This window comes from Cynoglossus semilaevis, chromosome 6 (assembly GCF_000523025.1).
Source record: "Cynoglossus semilaevis isolate Cse_v1.0 chromosome 6, Cse_v1.0, whole genome shotgun sequence".
Taxonomy (NCBI): domain Eukaryota; kingdom Metazoa; phylum Chordata; class Actinopteri; order Pleuronectiformes; family Cynoglossidae; genus Cynoglossus; species Cynoglossus semilaevis.
In genome coordinates, this window is record NC_024312.1 from 3931808 (window position 1) to 3957861 (window position 26054).

Consider the following 26054-nt stretch of genomic DNA (forward strand, 5'->3'; position numbering starts at 1 on the left):
CTGGTGTCGGTGGGTTAGTGCCAGCGGTGTGGTGTGGGGTGTTGGGTTTGTGGGGGGGGGGGGGGGGGTGTTTGGGGGGAGGTTACACCTTTTGAGAAAAGTGCTTTAGGTGAAGCTGATGCATTGGACAGGAAACCTCTGGCACGTGTCCCAATGACAAGCATGTTATTGAATGGTGAGGGCGTAATTAAAGGCCACGCCAATGACTACGAGATGTGGAACATCATTAACCAGCTCACATGGTTGAAGTGGGGACTGTAATTAAAGGTTTCCCGCAGCAAAGGAAAGCTTTGATTGGAGGAGTCGAGGCGAAGAGTGATTTCAGTCATCTAACACTAGTGGCTGCTGTGACCTTCACACCCATCGACAGACCAGAAGGGTTTGTTTTTTGTTTTTTTTACCACGTCTGTGAGTGAGTGTTTGTGTGTGAGAGGCCTGATGATACCAAAGAAAGAGGTCAATTGCACACTGGAGTTTACCATCTATGACATTATTGGTCTGCATACGAGAGGCCGAGGGACTGATTCCTGAAAGAGTCCGATTCATTCTTCCCTGTGAAGGTCAAAAGAGGAAATGTCTGTGAAAGGGCAGGAAGGGAAGTAAGATTAAATCCCCCAAGGCATCCAGATAGAACACAAGACCGGACTATGAATCCACTTCCTGTCCCCTGTGGTGCTATTGTGAAATGCATGCAAAGTGATTAACCGTAGTCCCTTCTCACTCCTCTTGTCACTTCACCGCGGGCGTTTTGACGAGGTCTTGCCTTGACCAATAATTCAATTCTCCAGACGTTGTCAGATCTTCCGGTGGGGGTTAAGTGTCGGTCCAAACTGTTCTCATCGTTCTCATCTTTCCTCCGAGACAAGGAACTCTGTGTGGATTTGGAGCTTAGCCCAAAGAATCGCGACAACGTAATAAGTCATTCCGCAGATATCGAGGATCGGCGCTGCTACCGTGAAAGACTGAGTGACTTGGTTTTCCGTGGAGAAGTTTCAGAGTGATAAAGTGATAAAACTCTACGATAAAAATCTACGACTGTAGCTACGACTGTAAACTTGCCGTGAAAAAAAAAACTGCTGTAAATTATGAATTAGATTAAATATTGTGTCTTAAAACTGAAAATATAGTAGTTATTAGTATTCAATATTATTGAATTACCATATTTTGCACTTGAGTATAAGTTGCACCAGCCAACTAGAGTGCCCTCTAGTGGCTGTAAAAATAACAATGTGAAATTATATATTTTAATAAATTAGTCAAACCTGAGTATAAGTCGCAAAGCCAGCCGAGGGATGAAAAAAAGTGCGACTTATAGTCCAGGAAATATTGTTATAAAGTTAATATTTGGAGTTTAGTTCATTGTTTATGAAGACGTTGAGAAGAGGTGACCTCAGCACCACTGCCCTCATCCTGGCTGTGTGCAGAACGCTAAGGTTATTTTACGCAACAGAGGCGCAAACTGACTGCGAAGGTGAAAGCCTCGCACGAGTACAAAACTCAAAAGGTCGATGAGGTGAAGGCGAACTCATCTGTTTCATCATTAGCTGCTGTGTACGTACGAGTGTCTCCAGCCTTGGCTGCCTTTATACGAGCTTGATGTGATGTGTGTCTTGAGGAAGATCAAGTGAAGGAGAGGAGACAAATAAAGGAGGAGCTCCACTCTTTATCCCAGTTCTTCAAGCACGAACCGTCTGTTTTCAGAACCTTTCAACAGGATTGTCAACACGTACAGAGAGGTCATTGAAGATTCTGTTGTATCTCTGGCTGCTTCAGATAAACAGGGAGACGTTTTTGTGTTTTTCTTTTTGTAGAGTCGTCCCTGAAGCTGAATAACTGTATTTGTTATGATCGACTGAAGCGTCGACAAACTTCTGACAAGGTTGTCTGTTTGACAGCGAATGCTAACTAACTGCCGACAACCGCAGATACTCGTCTGCGTCGGTGCGTCCACTGTGTATCCTCTCTTTTCACCAATGTTCATCACGCCGTCGTATAACCTATCATTTTCCCCCGCTGTCTCTTCCTTGAAGCCAAAATATTAAATGTCATTCACTGGAAGACAGACCGCAGACAAGACAATCAATAAACTCTCTGTTAAGAACAGCCCTCCGTCTGTGTGTGTGTGTGTGTGTGTGTGTGTGTGTGTGTGTGAGCAGGAAATACACTGTGACCAACTTCACTGCGTTATGATTTGTACAGTAATCCAGGCCAATACTTTTCTGTAGCTAAAATAATATCTGATTTTTTTATTAGGGGGTTTTCAAAAACTAAAAAAATCTAATCTGGTTGCTTAATTAATTATAATTATATGTGATTTCAATTAATCAAGATTAATCAACATATATCAACATTTCTAAATATGAAAACAAACAAGACAATTTGATTCAACAGGTAGATATATGTTAATAACACCTGTTTTTGTGACTAATTCAAATGATGGGATTATGAAGTACACCTTAAATTTTAACAAATATGCAAAAGTTTAGCTTCGCAAAGTCAGTGGTTATAATGGTTATATATAAATATAACAGTTTTTTGTTATTGGTAATAAAAATGAAAGGATGTGTGTGTGTGTTAAAATGGTTAAAATGTCATTTTCATCCTCTTTTTCTGCTGCCAAATCTTGCTGTCTTACAAATCACCCATGAAAAATATCTTAATATACTGCATGTTCCGGGCCACACAACAATATTCCACCGTGACGTAGCACATGCTTTGTTCTGGTGTAATCAATATGAGATGGAAGAGTTATTACACCCTCAGGGCGCTCTGGGCGAGCACGTAAGGGTAGTGATAAATACACACAGCCACTAAACCAAAGTTGACTGACAACTCAGGGACGACACACACACACCTACGCCCTCCTTCCACCGCCGTCACTCCTGTGTCGCTCCGCTCTCTCCTGAGAGCGAGCACTGCCAAAATCTCAGAAACGGCTCATTAATCACTTTTAATTCTCTTTACTGGCAACGAGGTGACAAATAATTTCTTCCCTGATAAAAAAAAAAAAAAAAAAAGAAAATGTGCATTAAGCGTTATCCTGGAAAAATAAGATGATGCCTTCAGAGTAGCTGGGGAAAAATCCTTTGAGACAAATTTGTATAAAAATGTAATTTTAGTAAAGTATTACTGACGAAAGTTGAAATGTTTAGAAACAATAGAGGACGAGAAACGGGAGCAGAATCTTAAAGGAGCGCCGAGCAGAGCAGCAGTTCTCAGGGCTTCTCTCAACTTCCAGTGGTGATGTAATAAAGGGCCCGGGCAACAACATCTGTTCCTTTGTGTTCATAACACCAAGGAGGTAATGTTTTCTTAGGTTATTTTTATTTTGCCCACAGTCCATGTGCTGGTAGAATAAGAAAAAAAAAAAAAAAAAGAAAAGATTACAGCTGTGAATTGAAGTGTGAACGGTTTTTGTGTTTTCTGTTGACTCTGCTATAATCTGCCCCTGCTCTACCACCTAATGTCATCCAGGAGGCGCTCCGTTTGCACTAATCTATCCAAAAGGTTAAGCCAGATTGGATGGATATTTCAAACAGACTTTACAAAATATAATGAAAAATGGAACTGCCGTGGAAATGGTGGTTTGAAGAATATAATAGTCACACTGCCGTGGAAATGGTGGTTTGAAGAAAATAATAGTCACGTACCTGAGAAAATAAAAAAAAAAAAGGCTGAGGAGAATGAGGAAAGAATGGGAGGACATGCCTTTGACAATGTGGGAAAATTGCATCAAAAATAAATCTTTCCGGGCTCAATGGGAGAAATTGGACGTGAGAGAAACGAGAGCGCTGATATGTGTTTAACATTCACCAGGTGAACGATGGCTTTGGAACAACGAGGAAACGGAGCGAGAGAAGAAGCCCGATATTTATTTATTCTGCTGAGAGAGTGAGGCGTTTAGGTACTAGCTCTTCAGTGAACAAGCAATCAAATGATGAAAAACACAGCCTTATTGTTGACATAAATCATAATTATAGCACAGCCCTTACACCGCAATTTCTCATATAAAAGCAACTGCAACAGGGGAAATTAAACACTGAGTACTGTATAATCATGGGTTGTAACTGATGCTGAACTGAGAGGATCGCTTTAAATATATGTGAGGTTGTATTTGTTGGTGCAACGCAGGAAAATGAAACAAACAATTACACACCGGGAGAGTTAACAAGGAGGGGGGGGCGGGGGATTACACAACAAACTGCACACAATTAGTCTGGTATGTGTTCATGCCTTACAGCAAAGAAGTCCATTGTTCAATCCCTGGTGATTGATGGTGATTTTCCTGTGTGTGTTGTTCAACATGTGGTCGTGAGTTCGACTTCCAAATTATAACCACCACCTTCCACCATGAACGCTGGGATCATAGGAAGAAGGAGCTCGACTGTATCTATCCTCCGTCAATCACCAACCTACTGGACACTTTCAGTAGTGCTATGGGTTGAAGGGAAACATTGGTGCTTGCTGACCAAACCACAGTCAGCCAGGGCAGGATTCAAACCCATGACTCCTCAACAACAAGCCCATTGATTACAACTTTTACAGTTACACTTTCCCCTGAGGTCAAAGCTAAAAAGTAAACAAACAAAATATGAAGGTTTTCATTTAAACACATTCACTGAATCAATCAACCAAACGACAGTTTGACCAGCAGGTCTTTGGTTTGTGTCCCGGCTCATGTTGACGGCCGTTCTTAGAGGAGGCAAGAACACAGCAGTGAGGTTAAGGTGAAGAAAAAAAATCACAGATGTTACGGCACCTTAACATGGGTGACGCCCAATCAATATAATAAAAGCCACTACTGCAACCCTGCTACTGTTCTGTGTTGGTATAAACACCAAATGTCATCAATATAGTCATAAATATATTGTGTACAATATGATTTTCTGTTCAGAAAATCTGCTCAGTCAAGATGGCATCCTGCAGTACTACACGTTATCCTGTTTTGTAGAGTGACTTTTTTATGGGATTGAATTTTTCTCCTATCAGAGACATTTTTCTAAAGTCTTTTTTTATTCAGACTTAAGAAAGGAATACAATAACTGGTGACCTGACAGAAAGACAAAGCGTCTCTTATTAATGTTCCCATCCTGACGTTTATGTGTGTGTTCCAGATTATCTCCATTTTAATATCCTATTCTGGCCCCATTAGTCCAGCATCTGTTGAGCGTTCAGTCCTCCTCCGTCCCCCAGGCTTTTCGTCCATTCATCTGCTCATCTGCATCACTGCGTTTTTCTTTCCGCTCTTTGAACCGACTTGTGTTCCAGCTTTTCTTCTCTCTCTCGTTACAAAGTATCCCTCCCTCCCTCCTTTTGTATCTTCTGAAGTTTTATTTAGAGTTCCGACTCTTTGTTGACTGTCGGACCTGCCCACCTGCCTAGCAGAGATCCAGGAAGTCTGTCAGTTTACCACAAACAACACGGCACTAAAACTTTTTTCTCGTCCACTGTTGAAGAGTGGAGAAGCTGAAACAATACACCCACAACCTGGTTTTTTAACATTACTTTCGCCACGTTTCAGCTCAAAAGACAGTCTGTTAAACATGCACATGTGATCGTGCTGCTACTTTTGATGCTGTTTCTGTTGCTAATTTCACTCAAAAAGTAACAACATTATTAATGACAATATTATAACCTCACACCGACCTCTCGCTCAGACGATTTGACACAATCTCTGCTGCAAAACTCTCATTTTCTCCCTTTCATTTTCTCTACAACATCAATAGAATTTAAAGATAAAAATAAAGAATGTTTTACTGCAGGTCAATTAGTGAAATGACAGGAATTATTGAAGCAACCATCCTGGAACATTTGGTACAAAAAAATATCCCGTTAACACTTCCCTGAAAATCTTGAATCTTCTATTGTTTGTCTTTTTTTTTTTTTTACTTGAAGCTGTTGGTTTATTCACTGGCTCTCACACACTTTTTTTTATTTTACAAGATAAAAAATTAAAATGAGTTGTCTGCAGCAGACAAACAGTGACTCTTGGAACAAAACCAAAACACAAGGTTTTTCTCAAAATTCCTGGTAGATCAGATATTTCGTATGTAACTAGTCAAAGTTTTGATGTGTAAAAATAGGGGGAAAAAAGAGCATCTACCAAAGATCAGGCCAGAGATGCTTTTTGGAAATGTGGAAAAGACAAAATACTGTATATCAAACGTTATGCAGATGATGTGACGAAGTAAATGACAGTAGAAAAAAAATGTGATTGTATATTTTGTAAATACTACTAAAAAAAGACAATCAAACAAAAACAACATAACCCTAACACTACCTGAAATACATTTGAACTATTAAAAAAAAAAAAAATGGCTGAGACGAACTGATGAAAGGGACAGAAAATAGGTCAGAGCCACTGACGCCTGGCTGCCAACACACGGGCTGTAAACTTTAACTGAGTCTCCGCATCAGTGACCACAAACAATTTCCTGCTGCCTCACACAACAGAGGCGTTCTGGGGATGTGAAACTATTAAAAAACACAGGTGTGTGTCGGTGTGTGTGTCAGTGTGTGTGTGTCTGCGTCTGCAGGTGGACAGGATGAGAACAACGCTGGCCTGGAGAGATCCCATCTCCTCAACGAAGCACCTTTACAAATCCTGCAGAGAGGATATCGATGGAGAGGGAGGCGTCCGTCACCGCCTCGTTCATCAGCACGTGGGGAGTGGGGAGTGGGGGGGGTCATGACGACCCAGAGAGGGTCTTCAACAAGGAGGAGAAAAGGTGGGAGTGTGGTCATGGCAGAGCAAACGGGGGAGGAGGAGGGGGGAGGCTGCCAGGTTGGTGGAGGCCGGAGAGCAACATGGCCACAAGGTCTGAGAAAACAGCAGCCGTCACTGAGCCAGACACACACATACACACACACACACACACAAATGTGTCGTACTACCACACACAGCGCTGTCAAACTGAGCCTGCAACTCATGTAGGTGTGTGTGTGTGTGTGTGTGTGTGTCAGGAACACACACTCCATTCATGTCCTCCAGGCTTCAGGCCTGCCATGCTGTTGTAAGTTGTGCAGCCGCTGATTAAGGGCCTTTTACACGGCCGCGGCCGGGAGCTGCAGCGGGAACGACGCCACATTTTCATGATTTGTTGTCAGACAAAATAAATAAATAAAGGTAGGAGGAAGTTAAAGGATGGATGTCTATCCATCGTTGTGTTGGGTTGTGTGTTTGTTCCTTCATCCATTACACTCCACACGAAAGGCACAGGTAAGAAACAAAAAAAAGAAAAAAGGAAAAAAAAGCAGGTGTGGAACGACACCACAATGAGTCACAAGGAAAGTTTTTTTTTTTTTGGCCCCCCGAAAGAAGGAGTCAACGGTTGTGAGATAGGTCGATAAAATGAAGATTTTTTTTTTTCTACTGGCAAAATTAAGTAGTTTAACACACATTTATACATTGATGCGACAAAAAAAGGTAGGACGGACGACTTGTGTTAGGAACCGTTCCCTCATGGACTCATGGGTCTGAAGTGATATTTTACCACAAATATGTAAAAATACTGTATTTTTAAGTCAGACCTGGGAGAAAAAAAAGAGGGGAGGGGGGAGGGATGGAGGGAGGGAGGATCACAGGGGGATAATTGAGGTGTCCGTGCTTTCATTGAAGCTTAATGTATCACCTCACCATCTGATGCCAGTACTCTGCAGCCAAATTACAGGTAAACGTCTCCTGGGCTCTTTCTTGTCCTAATGCTCCTCATTTCAAACATCACTCACTTCAGTTTTTTTGTGTGTTTTTTTTCTTCTGCTGCTGACAAATATTTTTGGCTTGTTATGTTTCTTCTTCACCGATGTGGGAGGGAAACAGACAGTGCTGTGTAGAAGTAACTACCAAAAAAAAACAAAATCAAATATATGACATGTGAATAAAGAACTAATTTATTTGGTGTTTAAACAAGAAAATTGGCACAAAAGGCAAATTTCCCTCCAATTGAATGTGTGTATCATCTTAGAAGTGTTTCAAAATAAAATACTAAAATCACAAGGTCGTCCATGTAATTATACCTGTGGGTTTTTCAGTGATGAACAGAGAATGCCCCCCCCCCCCCCCCGGCCCGCCCCCAGTAATTCTGGACTTTTCATCTTCATCCTGCTGCCACACTAATGTAGCCTGAAGAAAAACACAGCGGATAAAAATGATTTTTTTTCTTAAAGGCCATTGGTCATCATTTGTCGACTTAACTTCATACTATATATATATATAGACATTAGAGCACATATTAATATTAAAGTGCACATATGGTTATGGATACATCGCCATCTCTAATAAATCTATAAAGACAGTCTGGTTCCATCACTCAGACAAACAGCGGTGAATGAAATCAGGAGCTAATTGGTGAGCGGAGCAGACAAAAACATCGCTAAAAGCATGGAAGACTTCAACACATCCTCTATCAAATGCAGGAACGTCAGTGATCTGTGATCACTTCTGGTGTGTAAACTCCATTTCTCGTCTCCACCACAACCACCACATGACACAGCAGTGCCTTCATTTCCATATTTCACCGCTAGAACAACTCGAAATTTGACAACAGCTCACTGCTAGCTTTGAAAAAAAAAAAAAAAAAACCACGAGCCCAGAGTCCTGTGTTGGTGCTGGTTGTGTCGTCTGTCATCGTGGCCTACGGTACATGCAGACTTGGACCCAGACTGATGACAGAGATACTGACACCGAGTCCTGCTCCCTGTAACTGGTCCAGCGCAGATGGTCTCAGATCCATTCCGCCAAGGCCTTAATAGAGCCACAGCTGCTGGCAGACAAAGTGAATCTCCCTCCATATGCACTTCTTTGGACAACACACTGCTGCTCTGTTTGCTCTGTCTCGCAATTGTCTCTCAGTCCAGCAGCTATGACTCAGACCTCCGCTCGGGGCAATTTGTTCAAATTTACAAAGACTGAGGGAAAACCTGCTACACCGTCGTACACCTCACAGACAACTGTGGAACCAAACTTTAACAAGGCGGCGGGGGGGCAGGAGGGGGCTCCATAATTTAACAGTCTATGTTAGAGGTGATCCTTCAACACTCGTTTCCACCTGTGAGTGAAACTCTGACTTCAGCCCCAACTGGGGCAGAACAAGCTTTAGATGTTGATCCCATGTCTAACATGTTGTACTGACGATAAAGAACGTTGAGTTCTTGAGTTGAGATCATCGTAAACACTGTGTAGGTCAACTGTCACGTACACAATACTACTATTGTGTCACATGTATTTCTGTATTTTCTGAATCTAACAGATTCAAGAACATGAGCGTCACGTTTTATCCTACAACGTTACGATGTTCCTGATCTTCTTCCTCATCACTGAATCCCTTCATACTCTACAACGTTACGATGTTCCTGATCTTCATTGAATCCCTTCATACTGTGTCTCTTCTAAACGTTTCCACTTCACCCCAGAGGAAGATGAAGCTTCACCTCCTCTTGTGTTGGGTTATTGCCAAACTCATAATCAGTATCGGTTCCCGTTAGCTCGTTAATTTCTTCTCTCCTGCTCAGTAACCTCTAATGGCAGCATGCTTTACAATCTGTAGTTTATCTTCAAGTCAAGACCGCTGCCCTCTGTTGGCCATAGATGTCCAGGGGGACAGCATGCGACTCAGGGATCAAACCAGCAACCTGTTGAACTTTTTGTACAGCGAGAATGCTAACTAATTCTACCCCCATGTGGCCATTTCTTTAATGACATCAACAAAGAAAAATCAAGTCCAGGTATTGAAGAGCTGAAGTTTTTTAATTTCCATTTAATGAGTTGCAGTTGCTACTGTTAACGAGTGCAGGTTTTAGGAGGTTGAATTGTTTGTTATAATTAAGGGTTTCTGTGGCCCAGTATCCTGGAAAAAAAAAAAAAAGAGGTCAAGCAAAAAAAAAAAAGGCCCAGATGAGAGGACACAGTGTGAGGTCACCAGAGTGACAGTAAATGAATGCTAACTAAGTGGGAAGCAAAGGGCTTGACATTTCAAATTAATGTTAATTTAATCACTCGAGTGTGTGTTTACCGAGAGGGAACAATCACGGATGAACAATCACCTGCTTGGAGCGGGGTTTATTCACCGACCTCCGGAAACATCCGCAGGAACGTTATCTGATGCGGACGCCCATAAAAGGATGCATGTATTCGTATTTATGAGCTCAACGGGTGAACAACTAAGTAAAACTACTGACACATAGTTATTACCATGAAGGGGTGGGGTTGGGGGAGGAGGAGGGGTGAAGGGGGGACAGAGAAACTCATCACAACACCCCAGTCTCTATATCAAAGTCAGATAATCCATAAAGTTCTTATCTGTTCTGGCACCAGACGAACACGACCAGCAGACTGCCAGCATCCACCGGCCGAGGCTGTGAGTCATGATCTGGACTCCTGCAGAGAGCTTGTCCACTAGTGGTCCCACTTCCTCAAAGACTGCCATTTTGGTATTTCGGGAAATTACTGTTGTATAAAGTAGTTATGTAAGGATATATTTATTACAACACAAGTCAGAGGTCAGAGGCTGACATAGATGAGTATCAGATGAAGATGTACCTTTTCTAGAATCACCTTCCGAACCGTAGGGACATGAGAAACTTCCTATCGTTGTTACTTTATTTCCCTGCAGTTGTTCAATCGCTGTGAACAGTTTGGACTTTCACATACAGTACATCTTGTGCAGGCGTAGAGGCATTAATCACACTATGTTGAGAAGAAGCTAAATTCCAGTTCTAGAGAGCTGTCGGACCCAAAGTAGTTTCACAATCATCTTTCCATTAAGATTCTTTGTTTCTATCGACAAAACATGAAACAGGAAAAACAGAAAAATGATCCTTTGCCGAGTCTTTTGTCAATAAAAGATTTAAATCAAATACTACTCCTAAAAAAAATACGTGCAGTTCCTATGTTGTATGGCAGGGGTCACCAACTGTATTTGTAAGATGGCCAGGACTTTTCTGGACAGACGCCCTAGAGGCCGGACACGCAAATGAAATGAAATATAAATTACTTTTTTTCTTTTTTCTTTATTTTGGAATCCAGTCACATTCTAGACTGGACGGTCCGGCGCTCCAGATCTGGCCTGGAGCCACCAGTTAGTGGTCATTGTTATATGAACTCACTAGAACCTCAGAAATCATTTACTGGGTTTTTTTAAAGGCAGTTTCAATTAAGTTATTGTAAATCTTTATTTTACCTACAGACAACATTGGAACATTTTTGACAGAATCGATACCATAATCTAACCTATTTTGTTTGGTTTATTTTTTAAACGGTCGGTTTACTGTCTGTACGATTTGCAAGGTAAAGAGGGGAGAGGAGAAATGTGCCATGGTGACTCAGAAGCAATCATGTGAACGCCTTGACATTTACTGTGTCTTGGCAGCGGTTTGTCATGGACTCAGTCAAGTGAGTAGGAGGAGATCAACTTAACTGGAGAGTTGGGAGAACAGGATAAGCTGGAGGACGCGATGTTGTGAGGGGGAAAAAAACAGTGGATGCTTGAAATCAATAAAGTGGATTTGTGGAGTGGGGTAAGTCAAGAGGTGCTGAATAAAAGAGGGAGTGGGGGAGGCACCAAGGACAGATGGTGTTTAAAAACCTGAGTTGCAGAGAAAGCTGGGAGCATGTCAACAACAGACACGGCATCGATGTCCAACTCCTGCCACGGTCCACACACAGGCCAAATGAAGTATGGCAGCGTCCCACGGCATCGGCCTGGACCGGCTTCATCATCTGAGCAATTTATTCTATAATCTATCTCTACAGTAAAAAAAAAAAAAAAAAAAAGAAACAAAGTGCACCTGCCCTACTTTAAAACTGACAAAAATATCTTAGACTATTTAAAGAAAGAAATCTGAATGTGTAAATGAGGAAAAACAAATCACAAATTGTTGTTTAGTTTCCCTCCAAAATTGCAGACAATCAAAAACACCGGAGGCAAAGTAAAAAAAGTAGGACAGACACCCCCCCATCAGTGCTTCAGTCAGTGGAGCCTCACCAGCTCCGAGCACCAAGCTGTTCAACAAACTCTCAGATCATAGAAGTCGAGCAGGTCAATCACACAAAACCTGCCAATAAAACCAACCGCCGCATCACAACAACGCATCAATTCATTAATAATTACTTAACTTGTGTACCGCCGAGATCTGGGTCACAGAAATATCTCCAAACAAGAGTCAGACACGGCTGCTCCCGATAAGAAATAATTTTAATTTAATGTTGTTTGTTCCCTGCTCGTGTTTTTGCCTTTATTAACCGAAGCACAGGAAGTTCACAGCACACGAGACTCACAATAGAAACAACAAAGACAAACAGAACAAACACGTTCTCAAACGAACACGGAGATAAAGAGTCATTTTTATTGTACTGTATGTTTAGTTTGGTCAGAGGGGAAAAAAAAAAACGAAGTGACAGTGAGGTACAAACAGATTTCTGACTTGGTTTGTCATTCAATAACGTCAACAACTTCAAACACGACAACACCGTCAACTGTCTGATTCCTGATTTTATCAGCTTCCTCACTGATTACCTCTTTTTGGTATCACTACTTTATGATAGTTATTTGCCGTTGGCGAGTGATTCGTTCATATTGAATGAATGTCCACAATGGGGTACAGCGCCACCTGCTGTAAAATGAGTCGTTCATTTTACTGTTCGAGAGTCAAAGATCCGAATCAGTAAAAAGAGTGGGTCTTCCCAACACTAATACTGAATCGATACGATGTGTGATTCATCTCTAGTCAGCACAGCTTTCTTCCTATATTAGCTTCCTGTTCCTATACATTACATCACACAAAAAAAATCGTTTTGTAGATTTGCTGCAGTTCGGTGATTTTGATATCCTCTGTTGGCTGTAACGTCCAAAGTGGAAAATTGTATTTTCAAGGGAAATATCAGAGATAAGTCCATATCAAGGACTTACCATTCCATCAAATAATCATCAGACTGCAGGCGACCGTGCAGCAGCGATCAGTGGATGCCAACCAGTGGAAGGGTTTACCCTCAGATCAAGGTCTCTCACCCAGGAAGCCTTGGAGCACATCAGGCCGACTGAACTGAATATAGATATGGCTAAATGGATTATGAATTATGAATGGGCATCAACCCAGAATCGGAAAATGCAATAGCTTTCGAAAATTAAAATGGATTTCCAAGCCATTAGAAAAAGCGATAGCCCTTGAGAACTTTCTGCCGAGGCCGAACTCCAGAAACCGACACTGATTCAATTATTGAATTATATTGATTGCACCGATTTTTCAACACTTTGGAGCCAAAATAAGGCAGCGCTGAGGCGGGATGAAATATAAGTGTTTATGCAACTGGATTATTCCTATAAAATTTCCAGGGAGAGAGAGAGAGAGAGGGCGAGAGAGACTGAAAGTAAAGCCCATTAATCCTTGCTCTCGGTCAGAGCCGCTGCCATATAAGGCCAGAAGTTGATCTCATTAACTTAGCCTTCGTTCAAACAGCTAATTACACAGATACACAATTACTGCCTTCACAGCACAATACTGTTCTACCAGAAGGGGGGGCTAAAAAGGCAAGACAGTGTGCGACGAGTGAGACACAAAGTAGAAAAATTAAAACAAACAACAACAAAAAAAAAAAACTACTGAAACCACGATGACGTGTAAAAGAGTTGTTTTTCTTGTTGACTAAGAATTTGACATCAGAGTGAGATGGTTATTCTCTTCAACATGCATCAGTAGATTAGCTCTGATCCTTCCAATGGAGCTATTTGTTTCCAGTATCCCTAATAAAGGGATTAATGTTATGTTAATGGCCTCCCGGCGTACGACGGTGGCACTGATGGATCCATCAGCACTCCAAAGTGTCTTTTCCTCCAGAACCCTGCCGTCATTTGCATCATAGCCTTTGTCAGGTAATTTATGGGAGGAGATTAAGCCCTTTAATACATGGTCTTTACAAAAAAAAAAGATGACACTTTAATGGCATCATGTAGATGAGCAAACTTGTCAGTGATGTTTCCTAATGAAGGCCGTGGAGAAGAGACAGTGAACGGTCTGAATAATCACATTCAGAACGAGGACGGGATTTTATTTTTTTGACAATTAAAAACTGTGTGATTTTCTGTTTTCTGACTTTCACTTTTTATATAAGGCAATAGAATTTTTTTTTTTGCAGGGACAGACAAGCTGATGCAGACCAGAGAAAGTTCTGAAAATGCAGAATTCCAAGTGGGGTATTTGTCACTGCGGGAAAGGCCCAGGTGTTTATGATGGCATTAAAGATGGCTGCGCTCCATTCACGAGACGCTGCACTTCATTTTATTTGCACCTGCGCTGGTTGTAATGTGTTTCTGCTGGAATCTAACCTGGGAATAACCTCGGAGTTTCTCCTGGTCCGGGAATAATTTGCAGGACTCTTGTTGTAAAGTTAAACAAATCCTCCGCAGAACAGAAAAGAAAATCTCAGTTGAAAGACCTTGTAACAGAAATGTGCGATCATCGTCATTTTTTAACACCTATTGTTTGTTATTGTTTGTCTCTGAAGACATCGATCCACCTACTACTGTTGTCGACTTGACCCCAGGAGTCCAACTTGTTTTTGTGGCTGGGTTTCTGGCCGTCTTTATTTCTGGGTTATTGTGGTTTCCATCCAACAGTAATGAGACGGATCAGAGCTGTTTCTTTTTATGAATGAAAACTCCAGTGAAGTCCAAACACTGTAATTTTTCTTTGTAGGAACATTGACGAGGAGTGAACTGATATGTTTGGCAAAGAGAACATTTCTTTTTGGCAAGACGTATTTAACAGGTTTCCATTTAAGTTTGTTTAAAACATTTGCAACAAACAACAAAAACGTCCGGCCTCTTCCAGTTACACCTTTGTAAATCTCCAGGTTTTTTTTTTCTGTGTTTGGCTCAGTTTCCCAGTCTCTCCTTGTTTCCTTAGGTCTGCACTGTATCCAGAATAACAACAACTATTCATGAGTGTCATGCTCACAGCATGAAAGCAGCGCGGCATCCATTTTCCTCCCATTAGTGTTTTATTTGCTGCATATAAATGCACAGCTCCTCGCAGACCAATAAATAATCTCCAGTTTCCCGTGGAAAATTATTTATTAATAACGCACAAGATAACAATAAAAATCTATAAAATCAAATCCACTGTTCAGGATCCTACTCAACTATACACATTAATATAATGTAATTTACTTGTCTTAGACTAAAGGTTTTGTTTAAGTATTGTCTTCCACAATGGGGGTTGGTGTTCAATTTTATTTTTATTTACTATTTCCATTTTCTTGATAAACTTTTCCTCCTCTCCTGCATTTTTCTCGCCGTCTAATCTCCTCTCCATCCTCATCTTTCAACCTCACATTCATCACATTCGGCGTGACAGGGATTCTTCACCAAGGTGCGGCAACAAATGGCAACCTGCCCCACTATCGACAGGCAACACTTGATTAAATTTAACGCTTGGCTCCTCTTGTGTTTTCTTTCCTGGTCTTGCAAACAAACTGATTTATTCTAATTCGGTGATGTCTGAACCAACGCGGGCTCCGCCCCCTGCGACCGTGCTGGTGGATTTGATGAGGGTGGCATCCACTAATTAACCACTTCATCAGGAGCAATTATTGTAATAATGCATGGCCTGCCTAATGGAATTGCTATAGGCATCTCAAAACAAGGCATCCAATCACTGGAACAAATGGACAGGGAAATGGCAGCAGGTAATTATTCTTTTTCCAACTTAATTGGACATCAATGAAGGGAAATGTGGGAGTATTGAGTCTGACTTCAGTGCAGTTGTTTTGACGGGTACTTCCTGTGTCATCCTGCACCTTAGTGTTAGAGTAAATAAACAAAGGTTTGACAAGCTGCATTTAATGCTGTTTTTTTAAATTATTATTATTTTGCACAAACACACCACAATCTAATAAAAGTAGCCCATGACTGAGTTTTCTGTGTATGAAGTGTATCTATATATATATAGGAAATACATGAGCAGCTAAACAAGCGGAGATCCCAACCTGGAGGATGAAACTTTCACGCCAAACTTGAGATATACGTATGTATCGGTACAGCTGTTAGCAGTTCTCTTCATTAGCATTAGCTCAGTAGCTATGAAAGTATTGTATGGAAAGTTTCATGCTCATGGTTTGACCTGGGTATCTGTCAATGAGATGACATTATAAATGGACCCTTCGATTCAAAGGCCAAAGGTCAATTCAATGTCCATATATATATATATATATACCAACTAATAGATGTACACACACGTATATATTTACACATACAGGTGGGTCCAAAGCGTAGAAACACCATCAACACGCCTGTGTACTCTCTCTCTCTCTCACACACACACACACTCTTCAGCCCAAGACTCTCCGTCCCCGTCTCTGCCAGAACACTGCACTCAATAACACCGAGCCCAGAGCTGCAGAACAGAGCCGCAGAGTACAAATGAGCAAAAGAAAATCCCCCAGTCTGAGAGCTTCACTGTGCTGTTACGAATTTTCTGCCTCCCTGGATCACTGCGTCTGAGCATTCAGCCGGAGCTGCCGCAAACACACACACACACACACACACACATGGCCGCCCGTGCACGCACACGTTGACTGTGCACGAGAGGTTGACAGCCACTGCAGGAAGCTGGCTGAGACGCCGGGCTCGAGGCGGCCGTCACCAAAACATATGAGTTATTGATCGCTCCAATCAAAAGTCGTGTTGCGTTCCACACCGACATACGCAACGATTATTTCTCCAACAGAAGCAGCACTGGATGAAACCCTGCATTCAGCACTGACAAGGTGACAGATGTGACGAGTACCAGATATATTTTCTCCCCAAACTTCCACCAACTTTTTAATTAACTCCAAACTTACTTTTTTTATTTTTATTTTTTGGACAAAATCCAAAGTACAAACAAAATTTCCAGAATCTACAAAATGCATTTTACAATTCAAAATATTTCATGATTCTCAAACATCACAAATTGACGTATAAACTTTGTAGCATTAGCATTAGGAGGTGATTTTCAAAAATAATAACTGACCAGTCACTGTGGAGATAAACAGGTTTTAGACTCACAAATGTCATTTTTTTATTCAACTATTTTGATCAATATAAGGATCATGTTCTGTTAAAGGCACGATCTTCCATAAACTGCTGAAACTGTCACCACGACTATAAAACGTTCTCCGTTCTTTCTCAGATCTGCTGCTGGTTCCTCAGTGCAGCTAACAGCTAACTCTTGGCTGTGCTCTAGTGCTCTAGACTCGGCCTCTGTTCTGGTGTTCATAAGAAAAGCAGCTCAATGCAAAAGATGCTTCATTAATAACTCACACAGCGGCTCATTTTCACCGTACCAGCCAGCGACCTTCTTGCCCTACAGGCACTTCCTGCAAAGCGTGGAACAATACGGCGCTGGAGAGAACTCGTTAAAAATACATACTCTTACTTCTCAGGAGGGAACGCTCAGTCAAGAACACATGGTCGCTTTAGTCAGTGACGCCCACCTTCACTGACTAATGTATGTTGGGGGTGAAAACCATATGTATATATATATACATATGTATACATATGTATATATATACATATATATATGTATATATATATATATACATATGTATACATATGTATATATATATACATATGTATACATATGTATATATATATATATACATATGTATACATATGTATATATATACATATATATATGTATATATATACATATGTATACATATGTATATATATATATATACATATATACATATATATACATATATATACATATATATACACATATAGATACACATACATACATATATGCATACATAAATATTTACATTCATATATGCATTCATAAATATATACATACATATATACACATACATATATGTACATATATATAACATATATATTATATTATATATATATTCATGCACATTCATAAACGTGTCCATGTGATACCGTGTCTGTTGGCTGCTGAGGCAGAGCTCCTCTGCCAGATCTGCACCACAAATATAGTGCACGTCACATGATTCTTGTCACATCAGTTGAAGGACCCAGATAACGATGCAGGTCCAGTCGTGTTTTTTTTTTTTTTTTTTTTTATGCATTTTGATGAAGCAGCCGTGACAGGCAAGGAAGCTCTTTGGACAAGGTGCAACACCAGCAGAGATGACAGGCTGCAGCTAACCACGCTGCCAAACCACCGTCCTAATGTAACAACACAGATGAGACATGCAAACATGCAACGTGTACATGCTGCCGCCGCCGCCGCCGCAGCCTTGATCTTCCCTGAAGTGTGACGATAAAGAAAGAAATGTTTTTTCCATTTCGAGACCTTCCTCGTGGTTATTTGTGTCATGACACGATGCCGCACATGGACGATTCCACTGTTTTTTGTTTTTTTTTTTGCCTCAGATCTGCAGATAAATACGATGTTGCCTGAAAGTTGGTGCCACGTGGAGCAGTAAGTGGTGAAAATGATGGCAGAGCACCTGTGCTCAGACAGACGACATTACTCAGTGAGGCAAACCACTGAACCATCACGTTGTCCATCTGTTTCTTGCCTTAAAGTTCCTCTTCTTTCAAACTCTCAGCCGATCCACACGCTATCATCATTTAACTTTTTTTTTTTTTGTCTCCTAATTTGACCTCTGCTCCTCAGTCTCTCAGACTTCTGTATTTGTACAAATGTTTTCACTGCTGTGGGCAGAGTGAGAAACCACGGATGTTATTCCACTGCTCTGTAGAAACGAGGTGAATGGACTCAGTGGTTGTTGTTGTTTGGTTTGTTTTTTTTTTCCTTCTCTTCTTAATGGTGGCCTGATTGTATCTGTGCTGAAGTCTGCAGAGGCAGGAGGCGAGTGTAAAAGGAGGTGACTTTAGTTTATGAATGCTTTGATAGTTGAACATGAAACTGTAGCTGCACTGAGCCTCATCCTAACCCAGGAGCAAAGCTCAATCTGTTAACCTCCATCACCCTGTAAGCGACCTGCCAACCAGGTCTAAGTCTAAAGGTCTTTGTGGTTCATGGCTACGTGGTATAAAATAGCGCTTCTATGTGTTATATTTAATTTAGCCAGTGACGCCTGCTCTGTCCTAGGAGATATTCTGCTGTAGCACCATTCTCAAAGCTACATTATTTAATGTAAAATGTTAATGTTCAATAAATGAATTTCACTGTACACCTCCGTGCACCTCAGGTCACAGTCTGTTGACTGGAGACGGCAGGAGCCAAGAATCCACCATGTGTCACATGATTACGTTCCAGACGATGACGTAGGACTTTCAACATGAGGCACAAGGTTTTGAATACACACAAATCCAGAGTCTCTGGTTTACAATGTCACTGACGATTGAGCAGAGATTCTACGATTTATTGTCAGGATTAACAGGAATATATTTCACCATATTTAGGAACAGTTGATTTATATCAATTAATTGTGAGAAAATGTGATGAATCAGGTTACAAATTTCAATAATTGGACAGCCCTACGAAGAATTTACGATGTTACCTACATGTATTTTACTCTAAATATCCAAGCAGTGGAAGTACAACTATTCCTGTGAGACGATTGGTTGACTATTTATTCAGCAGCTTGTTCCGTATGAAGCAGCGCGACGGTTGAAATCTCTGGTGATTCCCTCCAATACATCCCAGCAGACACTGGACTGTTTTTTTTTTTTTTTTGTTAATCACACACTGCGTCTCACTGACAGGCTGCATGTCTCATGGCTCGGTGGTGAAGTTACTGTCTTTTTCTGTGCCACACACCAAGCATGAGGTCTCACTTGTGCATCACAGTCTGTGGAAGTCGCTGCTCATTCACCCGCGGTTGTTATTTCCCACTGGGGCTCATCTCTGAATAACGGATACTTCATCAGGTACACACAACAGATTTAAGTAAAAGTATGAAGTAGTATTGTTAGTACTTCAGGTCAAATAAGCACAAAATGCTTTGATTTTTTTTTTTTTAACTTTTTTCATTTCAACAAATAAAAACAGGAATCGACTCATGACTGAGCGACTGCGCCGTCCCATCCTGTCTCTCTCTCGTACAGATCTGGGGTTCCCTTTCATCTCAGTACCCCCTGCCTCTGAGCCCCGCAGTGGCGCAGCTTGGTGGCGCTGCTGCTCCCGTTAATCATGTAGTGTCAGGCCTTTAATAAGTCCTTGACGGTGGTTTTGCCATGAACGACACGCTTTATCAAAGGTTTACACTGCCAGTGTGTCCTGGAGAATGATTGATCCCGCCGCGCTCACTTCTGCCCTTCATACTGAGTGATGGAGCAGCACCTACACAGCCAGCGGTAGACAGCTATGGCAGGGGGCGCTCACACATTCGTCTGTGACTCCAGCCCTGTCTCCGGCAGACTGTGTGTGTGCGTGTGTGCGGTGGGGGCGTCGCCCTGGCACTCGGCGGTGAAGCGTGGATGACGGATACACCTTCTTGTTCCATTCCTCTCACCACTAACCAACCGCACATGAACCTGCATTTCCAGATGCAAAACACTTCCATTATCAACGCTCTGATAAAGTGACGCTTCAACCTGGCCCGACTGTGGCTGGAGAAGGAAGCGGCCAATCAAGTTAACAGATGGAGTCCTGTAAGCGATCAGTTGGTTAGGGTTCTTACTTTAGTTATGGACATTATAACGTACATAAAGAGTTATCGGAACTATAATGGACTGACTCAAGCCCAGATCCATACTGAATTAGATTCAAGGGAAATCCATCGTTATCAAACTTAGCCTGATCTATCGTTATATATGAGAGGGTAAAACGTGAAGTAAAAACTTACCCCAGATAAAGGGGTTCCTTGATTTTAATTCCATTTCTAAGGTGCGACGTAAGTCGTTTTTCACCCTAGGTCAGAACTAATATTTTGTACATCAGTACCTGGTGCTCCTCACCGGCGCTAACACACTGGGATCATAATCTAGGAAACATCCGAAAAGTCTGACTGACACCAGAATGAATCACAAAAAAACATCGGAATCTGAAGAAAGTGAATGTACGACGTACAAACGGTCAATGTGAACAAAGACGTTCTCCGTGACAACAATGTCTCTGTTTCAACAGTTGGCTAAACTTTCCCGAAATATAAAACATTACCCATGAAATATATCTTCCGATATTTTACCCATAAAGCCACATCACAGCATTCTGCGTAGAATAAAATTCAACTTTAAAATAAGAATCACACGGAAAAAACTCCAAAGTAAGATGTTGAGAGTAGGTTTTTTTTCAGAACTATTCAGTAGCTTTGAAGAGAGAAATCACGCACTGATTGAGCAAATCACTGCCAATTGTACTTGAAGGCCTGTTTGTAAATGGCAGCGCGGGGACCTGGGAAGTTCCCTGAATGGAGTCTGAAAGAGAACAATTTCGTATTCTCCGAAAAAAAGAGGCCGCAGGCTGTGCACTGATTAGGAAGCTGTGAGAGCCCAGGATCTAAGGCTGCACTTTTTGCTTGACCTTCACTCTGCAAATTTGCCACCCACACACATACGACCAACCACACACACACACACACACACACACAGAGTAAATCCTCTGCCATGAGATGGTTGACACAGCATCTGGTGGAATGGGCAGGGAGACAATTGGTGAGATTGAGGAGGAGGAGGAACATTAAACAAGTGGCTAACGGTTCAATATTTGCCCGTTCTGTCCACATGTCTCTCTCTCTCTCTCTCTCTCTCTCTCTCCTGACCGTGACATTCATACACCTTTCTGGCAGTGTCTCCTCCTTCTGTCCATCCTGGTCACTGCAGCTCAGATAGCCAGGCCTTTTCGTTGGACAGAACGGCACCTTTTCACCCGAGCCTTTTCATATTATTTCACTGGACCTTTTTTTTTTTTTCTGCCAAAACGATTGTCTTTAATCATCTGGACAACAATAGAGGAGCGCAGTGTCGCCGGTCCCCTGACCAACACTGAGGACATTTTTGTTTTGGGGCAGATACGCAGGGACGCAGGGAAATGACAACAAAAAAAATAATAGTTAGAGCCGACATCCAAAGGTAAAACACAAATATATATATATATATATATATATATATATATATATATATTAGATTTTTCTACCTACTCTGGCAGGTCCACGTTGGCTACAAAAGGATTTAAAACTTCATTGACGTAGAGAGCTGGAAAATCAGGATCTATGATGACGTGACGGCCAGTGAACAAGTCTATTTACAATTTCTTGTCAAAATTCTAAAGCTCTAAAGCGTGTCCTGTATAGGTTCTCTGTGTCACATTTACTTCCCGGTCAATTTTAGTTTGAAGAAATTAGTTTGGAGACACGGAAGAACTTTGAAAGATCTGAGTTCTTGTGTGCGGTGGCTCGACTAATTGGACCTGATGGAAAGAGGTCGCTGACGTAGGCAAACATCACGCATTGTTTGTACGTTTGAGTTGAGCAGAGAAACTTCTCCCATGATTCAACAGGGCATTAAACTTTGAAGGAGCTGAGCTGCAGCCACAGAGGAGTCGAACTTCCTTCCCTCCTGTCAGAGCTCACACCAAAACAGAGACAATGAAAAAAAAACATGACAACATGGGCTGATCTACTGGAGGTCTGGGAGATGAACAAGTTGCCTTGTGTCAGAATGTGTTGGCAAAACAGTCCGTAAGAAAACATAGGGTTTAAAACATAGGAGGATGTAGAGATTTGGACTGTTAGTTACAGATGGATGGATGAACAGGCGGCTGGATGAGTGGATGGATGGGTGTATGGATAGTTTTAAGGATGGATGGAAGGGACAGTGGACTTTTCTTAAGGACTTTTTATCTTTGAAGATCTTCTGGGAAACCTGGTTAAAAATATTTACATAAAACAAAAACTTTGTTTCTTTTTATATGACTGAAAACAAAATTGTTTTTAAAAACAGAGTCCACTGATTTGATTTCCAAGATCTTCTTTACTTGGTCTTTCTCTCTTCAGAATCATAAACAACAACATCTGCAACAAGGATTTAGTTTCAGTGTTTAAAAATCCAACTTTTTTTTTCTTAAATCAAAGACCACAAAAACCAAGTCACACTCAGACGAGCTGTGAGCATCTCTGAATTACTGCCCCGGGGGATCTGCGATAAATAACAACAATACATTCATGTGTAAGGTCGTAAAGAACGAGCCCAACCAAAGAAGTAAAAGTAAAAAAAAATCCTCAGTCTGTTTTCAACAACCATGCTCCAAATGTCTCAGCCAAAGATTCTGCCAGACACAGCCTCTGTTTTCTGGTTTTTATGGACTCGTGATAAATAACTCTTCTTTTTATGCCTAAGGGTGAATTCCAGTTTGAATTCCAACTCTTTTTTTCTCTCTTCCTGTCTCTCAGTCACACACGCTTGGAAACACTCACAGACATTGTTTTCCCTTCTCTATCTGGCCTGTTGTTGCTTCACTATGTTGTCCATGTCCTTTGGCAGACAGTTGGCAGCCGTTGTCTCAGTCATGGACGCACCAAGGCCATGTGCTAATCACTGAGACCAAGTGACGCAAGCCAAGAGTTTGAGGAATGATGACACGGAAACCCAACCACGTCTTTATCACTTCAATGTGTCTCTCTGGACCCTTTAAATATTTGTACTTGAAATCTAACATATTTATGTCAATAAACAGTTTTTCTTCATATTTCTGTCTTTTAACTTAAATGTTCCCAAACCTTTTCTTTAGCGCCCCCTATTTGGATTGCAGAGTTTTCCACACATTTACAGATTTACTGAGTTACTGATTTTTGCATTCTGCAAGATAAGTTTGGCCTTTACAAACTTCACCTAAAATATGGATTTTATTATTATTATTATTTATCAAGATTGAAAAACAAGTCTGTTAACTATGCTAACTAATTCTAAGTTAAGTTTTTTTTAACTTTAGGTGAATATGTTCCATGTCTGTACCAGATGGATGTGTTGCCAAAGTGAAGCCTGACTGGAGTGACGTCTCAAACACGTCTCCATCTGTCTCTTACCTCCCACTGTCCTGGGAAGGCGAAGAAACACCGAAAATATACTTTGACAAATAGTCAGGTTGTGTGTTGTTAGGCAAACATTACTCACAAACTAAAAGCCGAATAATTCATTCTAATTTTCACTTTGTTGCCTTGGCAGGAAAGAAGCTCATTTCTTAGTCAATTTCACAGCCAGATGCCACCAACTAATCACCACCTCTCCTAACTGAGCCTCATCTTCACCTTCCACATCCCACATCCATGGCCAACACACAACCCGAGCTGGAAGACGAGAGCGTCATTAACATCGAGACCTGTCGAGCCATCATCGCGGCAACCTGTCGCCCGTAACGACGTGAATCTTGTTTTTTGACAGCTGGCTTGACAGGAGATAGTTGTAGCTAATTTGAGGCCCTTCTGCGCTCGTCAAATCAACAGCAACACGATCACAGATCCTGCATCGGAACGACTGTTTCCCATTAACAATTAAACAAGCAGTTAGCCGCAGCGGACATTAGCGCCCGTGCTGTTAATCTAAGAAATGACCTGGTCGTCGATGAGCTCATGTACGTAGCGCCTTCTAATGGCTGTTTCTGAAATCCTTTCGCGTGTCAAACGCCGCTCTTCTCCGGTGGCAAACTGCCACATGTCAAACTCCGAGACACACGAGCCACTTTCTCCCTGCTTTGATGCATTTAAATGGGGCCGTGAGTCCGGCAGGAACCAGCCCAATTTCAAGAAGCAGCGGTAAAGGCTCAATCTCATCTACTGCCCTGGTGGACGGAGCGTGTACATAGGAAATGAAATTGAAAATCCATCAGGCACACCCACGTACGTGTGCGTGTGTGTGTGTGTGTGTGTGTGTGTGTGTGTGTGTGTGCGTGTGCGCACCCGCTTCCCTTTACTAACTCCCTCTGTTCCACATAATCACACGCTCGCAGAGGGTCATATCTCACATTTCAAAGCGTTATAATAATAACCAGTGTGTGATGAGCTGCTGCACGAGAGGCAAGCCGTGAGAAACAGAAAAAAAAAAGAGATTTACTAAAGTAATTGAAGTACACTCGAAGAATTATGTGAGTGAAAGACCTCCAGACTGCCCTCAGTGTAAAGGTATTCTGACCTTGGATTTAATTAAAAATTCTTTTTTTTTTTTTTTTCCCGTCTCTGTCTTTCTCGTGTGTGCTTTACATCCTGAAGTCAGACTCACTTAGTTTATCTGTGCGGCATTTCAAAAAAAATGTCTCATAAATCAGGGCCGTGGATGTGAGCATTTTGTGTGAAAGTCAGCGCCTGATGTATGTGTGCTCATTAATATGCAAAGGTATTCGCTCATAGACCATGATGAGGACTGTGTTTACAGCGCTGTGCAGAAAAAAAATGCATCATGTTGATTAAACACTGAAAGGAGGAGGAGGAAGAGGAGGAGGAGGAGGAGGAGGAGGAGGAGGAGGAGGAGGAGGGCAGCTTTTGTGCTACATGCTGTGAGTTATGTGTTAAATGACTTTTAACGATGTCGTTTATATTCATGTCTTCAATTCCAAAAACTAAAAGTTTACCAACATTTTTGCCTCAAATGTTGGGTTTTCCCTGAAAATCATAGCGTTTTTCTTCCCAGAACTTCCTGTTCTCTCTGAATTTTGAAAGTTCCGCCCCCGTGTGTGTGTCTTCAATGGGCAATATCGAAGCATGTCAACTTTGTTGCTCTGTAGTAAAAACTAATATCTGCCTCCAAACATACAGTATATGACTCTCCTCGACTTTGTCCACCACTTTTAAAGCCAACCAAGAAAGAAAAATAAATAAAAAAAACTCTGACTGAATGTTTGAAGATTCTCCAGACTAAATATTTTCTGCTCCCTGTTTTCAGCTGATAACAAGTGACAGACATCAGGGCTTTGGGCAATGTCCCCAGACACTGGGTCGTGGAAGTGCACACACACACTCCAGTGTGTGTGTGTGAGAATATAGGTTGAAAACATCTGCTTTCACTGAAATAGCACAAACATTTGAAAACCTGTCCTCCTCCTGCCAACACCTGTGAAGCAGGAGACATGTCCACAATGGACGAGAAGGCGAAAAGGGAGACATCAAGAGCCGGTGACATGTTGGTTTGGCTGACTGTCACTGAGGAAAT

The 26054-nt window shown here is 41.6% G+C and overlaps 1 protein-coding gene across 1 annotated transcript in view; it reads right to left on the bottom strand.

Moving 5' to 3' along the window:
• cdh13 (cadherin 13, H-cadherin (heart)) overlaps positions 1-26054 on the bottom strand; it is a 222021-nt gene that overhangs the window by 175211 nt on the left and 20756 nt on the right. The window lies entirely within an intron of this gene.